This window comes from Sus scrofa, chromosome 15 (genome assembly GCF_000003025.6).
Source record: "Sus scrofa isolate TJ Tabasco breed Duroc chromosome 15, Sscrofa11.1, whole genome shotgun sequence".
Classification (NCBI taxonomy): domain Eukaryota; kingdom Metazoa; phylum Chordata; class Mammalia; order Artiodactyla; family Suidae; genus Sus; species Sus scrofa.
The window spans coordinates 68,288,192-68,300,670 of NC_010457.5; the positions used below are offsets into that span (position 1 = coordinate 68,288,192).

The window sequence follows — 12,479 nt, forward strand, 5'->3', positions numbered from 1 at the left end:
GTTGCTTTGGGAGACTGACCTGAGAAAATGTTTGTAAGGTTGATGTCAGAGAATGTTTTGCCTATGTTCTCTTCCAGGAGTTTGATGGTATTGTGTCTTATATTTAAGTCTTTAAGCCATTTTGAGTTTATTTTCATGCATGGTGTGAGGGTGTGTTCAAGTTTCGTTGATTTGCATGCAGCTGTCCAGTTTTCCCAGCATTCTTGATGAATAGACTTTCTTCTTCCCATTTTATGTTGCTTTAGTGCTCTTAATCATCACCTCATTACCAACCATATCACTCTTTCTCTCCTAGCTGTATAAGAAGAAGACCAGAAGACTAAGATGAAAAGAAGCAAAAGTGGTGGAGCTGAGTCACTAGCCTAGAGGGAGAAGGCTGTGGTTTTTCTTTTTTTCTTTTTTTCATTGAAAGGAAGAAGATGGGTGTTCAGTCCCTCTAAGCCAGGTGAGGGGGGGTTTCCCTATAAAGATTTTTGTTTTAGTTTGATGTCTGCTTATGCTGTTGACTTGCTGATTTTTCCAGTGCCTATTAGAACAGGAGTATAGAATTGGAGAGAGTGTAGGGTTGTGTGAGGGATGGGAAGCAGACTGCACTCTGATGTTAGTCAAAAAAGATGTGTAAGTTTCTGAAGAGTCAAATGGGAAGGTAGCTGGGCTTTAGCCATCTTGACAGAAGCCTCTCAAGGGAGCATGTACCAGGCAAGTATATCCTGGCATAAAGAAGATGTAAAGTGAGGGATCTCCAGGGGTGCAAACTGAAGGGGCATTGGAAGAAGGCAAGCTGGAGACAGATTTTCTGTCTCATGGAACCATGCTTGCCTAATGAAAGAGCCAGTATTTGGATGACTGCCACATAGAGCTCATCAATACTCAGCTTTGGCCAAGAAAAGATAACAACATGGATCAGATAAGAAAGAGCCACTTGTCTCCAGCTCTTTCCTTCTTGCCACAGCAGGCCATGAAAAACGGCCCCAGAAATGGAGCTTGGGAGGAAGAGTAAAAGATCAGATCATTTTCTTTCTTATTCTAAGTCTTTAAAACTTGGAAAGCACTGAAAAGAAGAGGATGAAGTAAGCTGCAAGTTGGAATTTTCATACCAGATTGGGCTATTTTATACCTGAAAAATGATACAGAAAGTTCTATAATTATTCTGAGATGTCATTAAGGGATAAGAAAGGGAGAACCGAACTAGTTCATCTGAAGATAGTGATTGGAGAAATATAAAACACTTTAATATCTATATCTTATCTGGTTCAGACTGTTCTGCATTCTGGAGCTGGCTGCTCCTGTGTAGTCCGTAAAGGCCACTGTTACATAAAACCAAATCCCCTCTTGATTCATGCCTGTGTGTTATCACCTCACAGCACCTGTCCCATCTTTGCCAATAGCACTGTGTGAAAGTGGTTGAAGGAGGAAACGAAAGGAACTGTAATCTGGTAGGTCCTGTTCAACTTAACTGGAATCCCTCTTCCTTGATTAAAACAATGAGATCCTAGAAGAATTTGTACCACTGGTTCAAGGTGTTGCCCCAGCATCCATGGTTGTTACAGGAACAAAAGCACTTGCTTTAGATTCTGGCTTCAGTCGCCGCCTGCCAAGGTCAGTTTTCACCCAGCGGTGATACTCCTCTTGTCAGTCAGTGTGCCCAGATGATATGGGTCCACATAGACTTTTTTCATAAGAGAAATTGGGGACCTCTTGGTACTTAAAGAACTTCTATAGCCTGAAGTGGTGGGAAGGGTGTAGACTGCTTTCTCAACTTTTTTGTAACTAGCAGCTCAGGCAAAGAAGCATTGCCCTTTGGGGATGTTTATTGCTATCCAAATTGTTATATAATATTTTGTGTTTATATCATGAGTTTTTATTTTTTCCATGCAATTTACATAATATTCATAATTATTAAACTACTATATAATAAATTCATTCCTCAGTATCTGCAGGGGGTTGGTTCTAGGGCCCCCCTCATGTACCAAAATTCAATTCCCTCATATAAAATGGTGTATGATTTGCCTATAACCTATGCAATCCTCCTGTAGAGATTAAATCATCTGTAGATTACTTATAATACTTAATACAATGTAATTGCAATGGGAATAGTTGTAAATACAATGTAAATGCTATGCAAATAGTTTTCTGCTCACTGGCAAATTCAAGTTTTGCTTTTTTGAACTTTCTGGAATTTTTTTCCTAATATTTTTGAATCCCTGTGGATTGGACTGACTGTGTTCTACTAGGAATCTGTGTCCACTTTCCCCACTTTTAGACACTGGGGTATTTTTTTTCTAACAGAAATGTTGCTTTTGTGTGTGTGTATGTGTGTACCTATCATTTTCCTTTGATGGGTTTTTGTTTATTTTAATTTAATTTTTTAATGATTTTTTTCAACAGAATTAATTTATTGGGGTAAATCTTTAGACAGTTTTAAGAATCTCGAAATACATCCAAATACATATTCTTGAAAAATATTTCCAAATTGTCATTTTCCACTTTCAAACTTTCCACATCTCTGTCTGATTAATCTTCCAAATACACAGTTTTTTTTTCCATCATTCAAAACTGTGTTTAAAACTTTTAGTGGTTCCCATTGTCTCTCAGTTTGTGCGAGTTGAAACTTTTGACTTGATGTTGTTCTTTCCAGTCTGTCTGGTTCCAAAAGTTCTTTTAATCCTTATCACCTACTGCATCTATACATGAGATCCTTACTCTTTCCTAATTGCTCTGCTCACTGTTGCCAAAATACACTGCTTCGACAGCTTTGCTCACACCATTTCATCTACATGAATGCACTCCCTCTACTTTTAGTTCTAAGGAAATTCTATCCATATATTAATGTGTACTTTTAAAGAGCATACTATTTTTATAAAAATTCACTTGCCTAGTCCTACCCTGTACAAATTTACTATTCTCGCCTCTGAATTTTTTTTCTCTCCCTACCAAACTTTTAAAGTTAATTTTTTACCATCATTTATTTTTCCACCTTGTATTTTAAGTATAAAAGATTGCCTAGCCTGAAATGCTCAAGACTGGACAAACAAAACAAAAGCCAAACCAAATACATGAATCCCTCCACAACATATTCACCAAGATGGGTCTAGTAGAAATTAAAAAAAAAACTGTTATTTCAAAATAGAAGCAGTCTGCCCTGAAAGAACAGATATTTGAGTAATTCTGAATACTGACATTTGAAAGGGTCCTTTTTTTTTATTTTTAAATTTTTTTACAGCTGCACCTGAGGCATACGGAAGTTCCTGGGCTAGGGGTTGAATCAGAGCTGCAGCTACAGGACTACAGTACAGCCACAGCAACACTTGATCCAATATGCCTTTGTGACTTATGCTTCACCTTGTAGCAAAGCTGGATCTTTAACCCACTGAGCAAGGCCTGGGATCGAACCCGCATCCTCACAGAGACAACATTGGGTCCTTAACCCACTGAAGGGGATCCCTGAAGGGGTCTTTTAATTGCCATGAAACTCCAGCAACAACATACATTTTTATCTTGTAATGGTGTAGTGACATAACCAGAAAAATATGCAACAATATTGCTATCTTGAGGAACAGGATGATTACATGTGAGGAGAATATGGCTGAAAATCTAGTTTTTTTTTTAAACTTTGAGTATGTATCTTTTGAGTTATGTAGAAGATATCTGCAAGAGGCAGACTGTTATGCTGCTGTCTATAATTTATGCATGTCGGAAATGAGGTCTACAACCTACAAGCATTGGGTAGTTCTAATGTTAACTTAAATCTTTGTATCCAGGGTAGAGGGAAATGTGCCTTACCTCTTGCCTCAGGGCTTAAGCCTGAATGGAACCTCTCTGGCATTGGCTTTTCATATAGTATCAGCTCAGCTTGAAACAATGAAAGTAGCATATCTGATCACAAGCAGTTGATCCCCAGACATGTTTATTGATGGCACTATCAAGGAAAACAGCATACTGACATACAATACAAAGAAACTTGGCAGACTTTATAGTGGCAATTCAGTTTTGGCATTTGTATTGGTAAAAACAGATTACAAGGCTTAGTGAAGCTCAAACCTTATTTAAGCTTGCAAAATGTCTGATTTGATCAGTTGGCATTCCACTGAGAGCAACACCTCTATCTCTAGGAATTCCTCTTCTGCAGTTTACACTGGTGTAGTGCCTATGCTTTGCTTTGAGTGCGTTATATAATCTAATGTTTTTTCTTTTCCCCTGGTTGACCCCATTCAAAAAGTCTGGGAGTCACTGTGCCCCTGTCAGTGCAGTTTAAAAATTTTTAACTGAACAGTGACACTTAGTGGCTAAAAATATTCATTACAGTGCTCTTCCGTAGGAATCTCCATTAACACGTCCCATGGTAATAAAATAAATGATACCAAAATTTTAGTCTTCTTGGCAAAGTAATATATAGTATTTGAAGTGTTGTTGGTTCTGCAGCAGCTGTCATTCCATACCAATCCATTTAGTTAAAAAGCAAACAGGTGGCTCACACATATTGTTTGTACTACATAAATTTTAAAATTTTCTTTAGTCCTACTGAAATAAATGGGAGCATTTTTGCTGTTGATTTCAATTTACCAGAAGAATATATAACAAAGCAGTGAAGATATTATTAATTAAGAGCACTGTTCAAAGTGATTGCTTTCTCCTAAGCAGATATCTACTGACCTGAAATATGAACAAGTATCTTAAACTAGACAAGTAATTTACACTTATACCTGCGAGACTGAAAAAAAAAAAAAAGCAGACAAAAATTACTCTGTCCTCAATTAACCCCTTTGTTTTGGTACTATGGCACATAGAAGTTAAATTATAGTGAAGTTTTTAAATGTTTACTCCAAGATCAAGAGTTTATTCCTTTAAGGTCTAGGTTAAATTTTCTCTCAATTTTATTGCATTTATAGATTTATTTTTGACCTTTAATGAAGGTTTTGGGACAATAATTAGTGTTTTATTTTGCTGCAAAATGATATCCTGCTTTCTGATCTGAGGTTAATGTGTTTTTAAGTCTCTTGAGGTGCTGTGATTGGAAAGCAATTTAGAATATTGTCTTCTGCCAGCTTCACATACAACAGAGAGATGAGTGGAAAATATTTGATTAGTGGATGTGACAATATGTGGCAAGATAGTCACGGAAATAAACGTAAACCATGTTGTTTGACTTACATAATGGATTTTTGTTTTGTTTTGTTTTGTTTTGTCTTTTCCAGGACCGCTCCTGTAGCACATGGAGGTTCCCAGGCTAGGGGTCTAATCAGAGCTGTAGCCACTGGCCTATGCCAGAGCCATAGCAACGCGGGATCCGAGCTGCGTTTTAGACCTACACCACAGCTCACGGCAACGCCAGATCCTTAACCCACTGAGCAAGGCCAGGGATCAAACCTGCCACCCCATGATTCCTAGCTGGATTTGTTAACCACTGAGCCACGATGGGATCTCTACATAATGGATTTTTAAGTACCAGAATAAATTTAACAAAATTTTTTTTGACAGAAATGATTTAGGGAATGGACAGAGAGAGGTGATACACTAGTCTTTCATGGGTATAGTGAAAAGTCTTTTTATTTTAAAAATTTTTTGTGTTTTGGCTGCACCTGTGGCATGTAGATGTTCCTGGGCCAGGGATTGAACCCACACCATGATTATAACCAGAGCCACAGCAGTGACAACGCTGGATTCTTAACCCATTGAACCATGAGGGAACGTCTCAGTAAAAATTCCTTCTAAAGAAAACTTACTTTACGAAAGAGGTAAACTAGAATGTGTTTATGAGTTTTAGAGGAACATTTACCAAGCCTTAAAGTAAGCCATGTATCGTCCAAAACAATTGTTTTATTTAGGTACTTTCTCATTTGAGCGAATTGAGTAAACAACTAATTTAATTCTCTATTCTCTGGCTCTTTTGAACTCTTATTCCTCCTTTTTGCATCCTCTCTCTGGACCCATGAGAAGATGGTTCTTCTCTTACAGCTCTCAGGGTCTTATGGATGTACTCTTAACTTTTAACATACTGTATTGTATTTGTCTGTTTCTCACAGTTGGCAAACTCCTTGAGACCTGGGATTGTGTGTCTTATTCACTGTCTAGCATCTAGCACAGTGCCCGGAATGTAACAAGTACTCATTAAATATGTAATGTTTGACAGAATGTTGGAATACAGTTGGAAGACATTTCTTCCTGGTCTCTAAAAGGTAAGTGAACCCTGTACTTGTGGGACTCTCTTTTGTGCTTGTCCAGGAGGGATGATGAGTTTCTAGGCTACTTAGTTTTTTTTGTTTGTTTGTTTGCTGCTGACATTTTGGAGGTATGGGTTTGGGGATCAACCATCCTATATAAAAGAGGTCATTCTGTTTCTGAGAATGTGCAGTAGGAATTCAGTTTCAGATAGTGTACAGCAGATTCTTTATATAATTCTCCATATATACATACTATAAAGGAGACTGTCTTCACTCTTTGGAATGTGCAAATCAAAGTACTATGATGGAAGTAAATACTGTATTGATGAATGGTAGCTTAGGCCTAGTTTCACTGCTACCTCTGTATTTAACCTTGACCTTATCATTTAACCTCTTTGAGCCTTGAGTTTCTTCTTTTTTAAAAAAATTCAATTTTATTGAAGTGTAGTTGACTTATAGTGTTGTATTAGTTTCAGGTGTACAGCAAAGTGAATTAGTCATACATATAAATATGTCCATTCTTTTCTCCCCAAATAGGTTATTATAAACTGCTGAGTAGTTTTCCCTGTGCAATGTAGTAGGTTGTTAATCTGTTTTTTTTTTTTTTTTGTCTTTTTTTGCTGCTTTTTGGGCCGCTCCCGTGGCATATGGAGGTTCCCAGGCTAGGGGTCGAATTGGAGCTGTAGCCGCTGGCCTACACCAGAGCCACAGCAACTCGGGATCCGAGCCACGTCTGTGACCCACACCATAGCTCATGGCAACGCTGGATCCTTAACCCACTGAGCAAGGCCAGGGATCGAACCCGCAACCTCATCGTTCCTAGTTGGATTCGTTAACCACTGAGCCATGACGGGAACTCCTTAATCATCTGTTTTATACAGTAGTGTGTATATGTTATTCCCATCCTCCCAATTCTTCCTCCCCCCTAACTATTTCACCTATGGTAACCATAATATTGGTTTTGAAATCTGTGAGTTTGTTTCTATTTTATAAATAAGTTCTTTTGTATCATTTTTTGTTAGAGTCCACATATGAGTTATATCATATGATATTTGTCTTTCTCTTTTAGACTTACTTCACTCAGTATAATAATCTCTAGGTCAATCCATGTTGCTACAAATGTCATTGTTTCATTCTTTTTTAGGCTGGATAATATTCCATTGTACATATGTACCACATCTTCTTTGTCCATTCCCCTGTCGATGGACATTTAGGTTGATTCCATGTCTTGACTATTTCAAATAGTGCTGCAATGAACATTGTGGTGCATGTATCTTTTCAAATTACGTTTTTTTTTTTTTCCTGGATAGATGCCCAGAAGTGAGATTGCTGAATTATATGGTAGTTCTATATTTAGTTTTTTAAGGAACTTCCATACTGTCCTGCATAGTGGTTGCACTGTCTTACATTTGCACCAAAATTATAGGAGGGTTCCCTTCTTTCTATACTTTTTATTGTTTGTAGACTTTTTGATGATAACCATTCTGACTGGTGTGAGGTGACACCTCATTGTAGTTTTGACTTGCATTTCTCTAATAATTAGTGATGTTGAGCATTTTTCATGTCTGTCTTCTTTGGAGAAATGTCAATTTAGATCTTTTTTTTTTTTTTTTTTTTTTTGGTCCATCTGTCTGTCTTCTTTGGAGAAGTGTCAATTTAGATCTTTTACTCATTTTTTGATTTTTTTTTGTTTTTTTTTTTTGCTGTAAAGCTCCATGAGATGTTTGTGTATTTTGGAGATTAATCCCTTGTCAGTTGCTTTGTTTGCAAAAGATTTTCTTTGATTCTGTGGGTTGTCTTTTCATTTTTTTTTAATGGTTTCTTTTGTTGTGCAAAAGCTTTTAAGTTTAATTAGTTCCCATTTGTTTATTTTTGTTTTTATTTTCATTACTTTAGGAGGTGAATCAAAAAAGACATTGCTGCTATTTATGTCAAAAAATGTTCTGCCTATGATTTCCTCTAGGAGTTTTGTAGTATCTGGACTTATGCTTTGGTCCTTAATACATTTTGAGTTTATTTTTGTGTGTGGTGTTAGAGAATGTTCTTATTTCTTCTTTTACAAAATGAAAGAGTTGGATTGGATGACTGCTAGGGCTCCTTCTTACCTTTAATACTAAGCTTGCACTGCTCATGAAGACATAAAACAAAGATGTTGAGTTTGATTTTAATTACCTAGAAGGTCAAGACAGGGCTGTCCACCAGATGAAGTATAGAACAGTAAGACTTGCTTGGTCTCTCATTCATTCTTTGACTTAGTACAGATGTTCAACATGTATTTTGCTGACTAATGAGATAATTCTATTTAGCTTTTTAAGCAAAAATAATGTTTTTTAAAAATTTTTTGATATAATTGTGGTTTTACATACAGTTGTAAGAAGGAATACAGAGAGATCCTGTGTACCCTTAACCCAACGTTAACATTTTGCAAAACTGTAGTACAAGTGCAGTTTCACAATGAGGATATTGACTTTGATGTAGTCAAGATACAGAACATTTCCATCACAGCAAGAGTCTCTCATGTTGCCCTTTTATACCCATACCCAATTCCTTTCTGTCCTGTCTCCTAAACCCTGATGACCCTAATATGTTCTTCATGCCTATAATTTTGCCTCTCAAAAATTTGATATAAATTTTCCCTTTATATAAAGGGAATCATACAGCACATAACCCCTTGAAATTGACTTTTTATTTATTATTATTCTCTAGAGGTTTATCCAGATTGTTGCATGTATTAGTAATTCATTCCTTTTTATTGCTCGTAGCATTTTCTGGCGTGGATGTACCACAGTTTGCTTAACAATTCACCCATGGAAGGATATTGGATTGCTTTTAGTTTTGGGCTGTTATGACTAAACCTGCTGTAAACATTTATATTCAGGTTTTTGTGTGACCATAGCTTTGAGATAAATGCCTAGGAGTACAATTGCTGTGTCATATGTTGCAGGTTTAGTTTTTTTTTTTAAAGAAACTATCAAATTGTTCTTTAGGACATCTGTACCATTTTACTTTCCTACTAGCAATATATGAGTGATTCAGTTTCTCTGCATCCTCATCTATGTATGGTTTTGTCATTGTTTTTTATTTTATGTCATGTTTTTAAATGCACTGGGCAATTTTCTGTGTTTTAATTGGTGCGTTTAGGCCATTTACATTTGATATAATTATGATTTGTTCAGACTTAAATCTTCCCTTTATTTTTTGTTTTATGTTTGTTCTCTCTGTTTTTCCTTTTTCTGTTTTCCCTTTCCTGCCTTCCAGTGGATTACTTGAACCTTTTTTTAAAAAAAAGAATTCCATTTTGGTTTATTTATAACCTTTTAAGTATGTCTTTTTTTATAGCTTTTTTTTGAGTGGTTGCTCCAGGTATTGCTATATACATATATACTATCACAGTTTATTAGTATCATCATTTTATGTTTGTGTGAAATATAGAAACCTTACCTCCGTTTATGTCCCTTTACCATCTTCTCTTTATAATTGTTGCAAATATTTTCTCTACATACACAACATACATTTAGAGCTACATCAGGTAGCATTGTAATTTTTGCTTCAACTGTTGAACATAATTTAGAAAACTCAGAATGAGAAGGAAAGCCTATTGTATTTACATATATACATTTGTAATTACAATTTTAAGGCTGCACCCATGGCATATGGAGGTTCTCAGGCTAGGGGTCAAACTAGAGCTGTAGCTGCTGGTCTACACCACAGCCACAGTAATGCTGGAGCTGAGCTACATCTATGACCTACACCACAGCTCACGGCAACACCAGATCCTTAACCCACTGAGCAAGGCCAGGGATTGAACTTGTGTCCTCATGGATGCTAGTCAGATTCATTTATTCTAAGCCATGATGGGAACTCCTGTATTTACCAATATTTCTACTGACTGTGTTCTTTTTCCATTTCTGTTGTTTCACATTTTCACATTTCCTTCTCTTATCATTTCTGTTTAGGGAACTTCTTTCCTCTTTTGGGGTAGGTTTACTAGTGAAAAATTCTTAGTTTTCCATCATCTGAGAATGTCTTAATTTCCTCTTAATTCCTGAAGCACAGTTTCACTGGGTATAGGGTTCTAGGTTCTTGGTTGGTAGTTTTTTTTTAAAAATGATTTTTATTTTTGGAAGAGGGAGGGGATGGGATGGACTGGGAATTTGGGGTTAATAGATGCAAACTTCTGCCTTTGGAATGGATAAGCAATGAGATCCTGTTGTGTAGCACTGGGAACTATATCTAGTCACTTATGATGGAGCATGATAATGTGAGAAAAAAGAATGTATATATTTATGTGTGACTGGGTCACCTTGTTGTACAGTAGAAATAAACAGAACACACTGTAAGCCAGCTATAATGGAAAAAAATAAAAATCATTGCTTGACAGTTCTTTCCTTTCAGCTCTTGAAAATATTGTGTCACTTCTTTCTGGGGAGTCTGATGAAAAATTCACTGCCATTCAAATAGTTTCCTCGCTATAGGTAAGGTCACACAGCTACTTTTAAGACTTGTTTTTTTTTCTTTTTCTTTTTTTTTTTGTGGTGTGCTTTTTAGGGCCACGCTCACAGCATATGTAGTTTGCCAGGCTAGGGGTCCAATTGGAGCTATAACTGCTGGCCTACACCACAGCCACAGCAATGCCAGATCTGAGCCACTTCTGTGACCTACACCACAGCTCATGGCAATGCCGGATCCTTAACCCACTGAGTGAGGCCAGGGATTGAACCTGCAACCTCATGGTTCCTAGTCGGATTCATTTCTGCTGCACCATGACGGGAACTCCAAGACTTTTTTTTCTTTGGTTTTCAGAATCTTAGTAATCGTATGTCATTATAGATTTCTCTGGATTTCTTTTGTTTGAGGCTCACTCAACTTTGTGTATATGTAGGTTAATATTCTTGCTAAATTTGGAAAGTTCTCAGCCATTCAAGTACTTCCATGATGCTGGCTTCTTCAGTTGCAACTCTAGAATATATGAAGCAAAAAGAAAACCCAAGGAACTTACCATCATGTTGTTCCTTGGGTTTTGATGTCTTTAGCCACTCTACCTTCTTCTTTCCACATTTCAGAATCTTTTTTTTTAAATTTTTAAATTTTTTAAATTTATTTTATTTCTTTTTTTTTTAAATTTCCCCAATACATATATTTTTTTTTCCTACTGTACAGCATGGTGACCCAGTTACAAATACATGTATACATTCTTTTCTCTCACATTATCATGCTCCATCATAAGTGACTAGACATAGTTCCCAGTGCTACACAGCAGGATCTCTTTGCTTATGTTTATTATATACATGTCCAGGATTTTTGGATAATTTTAAAAACAAGTATAGTTGATGTACAATATTATAGAAGTTATAGGTGTATGATACAGTGATTCGCAATTTGTAGTAATTACAAAATATTGGCTATTCATAATAGTTTGTACCTCTTAATCTCTTACTCCATATTGCTCCCATTGCCCTGGTAAACCACTAGTTTGTTTTCTGTATCTGTGAGTCTTTTTATTATATTCCCTGGTGTGTTGTATGTGTTTAAATTCTACATATAAGTGATATCATACAGTATTTGTCTTTGTCTGAATTGTTCCACTTATCATAATGCCCTCCAAGTCCGTCCATGTTGCTGCAAATGGCAAAATTTCTTTCTTTTTTATGACTGAGTAGTATTCCATTGCCTATATGTGTACCACATTTTCTTTATCCGTCCATCTGTTGATAGACACTTAGGTTGCTTCCATATCTTGGCATTGTAAATAATAGTGCTATGAACATTGGAGTGTTACATATCTTTTCAAACTAGTGTTTTTGTTTCTTTCACATATATACCTAGGAGTGGAATTGCTGGGTCATATGATAGTTCTCTTTTTAGTTTTGAGAAACCTCAGTAATGTTTTCCACAGTGGCTGCACCAATTTACATTCCCACCGACAGTGTACAGGTGTTCCCTTTTTTTACATCCTTGTCAAAATTTTCTATTTGTGTTCTTTTAGATGATAGACATTCTTATAGATGTGAGGTGAAATCTCATTGTGGTTTTGATTTGCATTTCTCTGATGATTAGTGATGTTTATCATCTTTTCATGGGCCTGTTGGCCATCTGCATGTTCTCTCTGGAGAAATGTCTATTCAGATCTTCTGCCTGTTTTCAATCAGGTTGTTTGGTTTTTGTTTTTTTTTTGTCTTTTTGCCATTTCTTGGGCTGCTCCTGCAGCATATGGAGGATCCCAGGCTAGGGGTCGAATCGGAGCTGTAGCTGCCGGCCTACACCAGAGCCACAGCAATGGGGGATCCGAGCCACGTCTGCAGCCTACACCACAGCTCA

General features: G+C 36.6%; 1 long non-coding RNA gene across 1 annotated transcript; it reads left to right on the forward strand.

Annotated features, from left to right (window-relative positions):
* On the forward strand, positions 225–10,655 carry LOC106506258. The gene is made up of 3 exons (XR_002339394.1): positions 225–445; positions 6,024–6,176; positions 10,557–10,655. It is a non-coding gene; the product is annotated as an uncharacterized LOC106506258 (long non-coding RNA).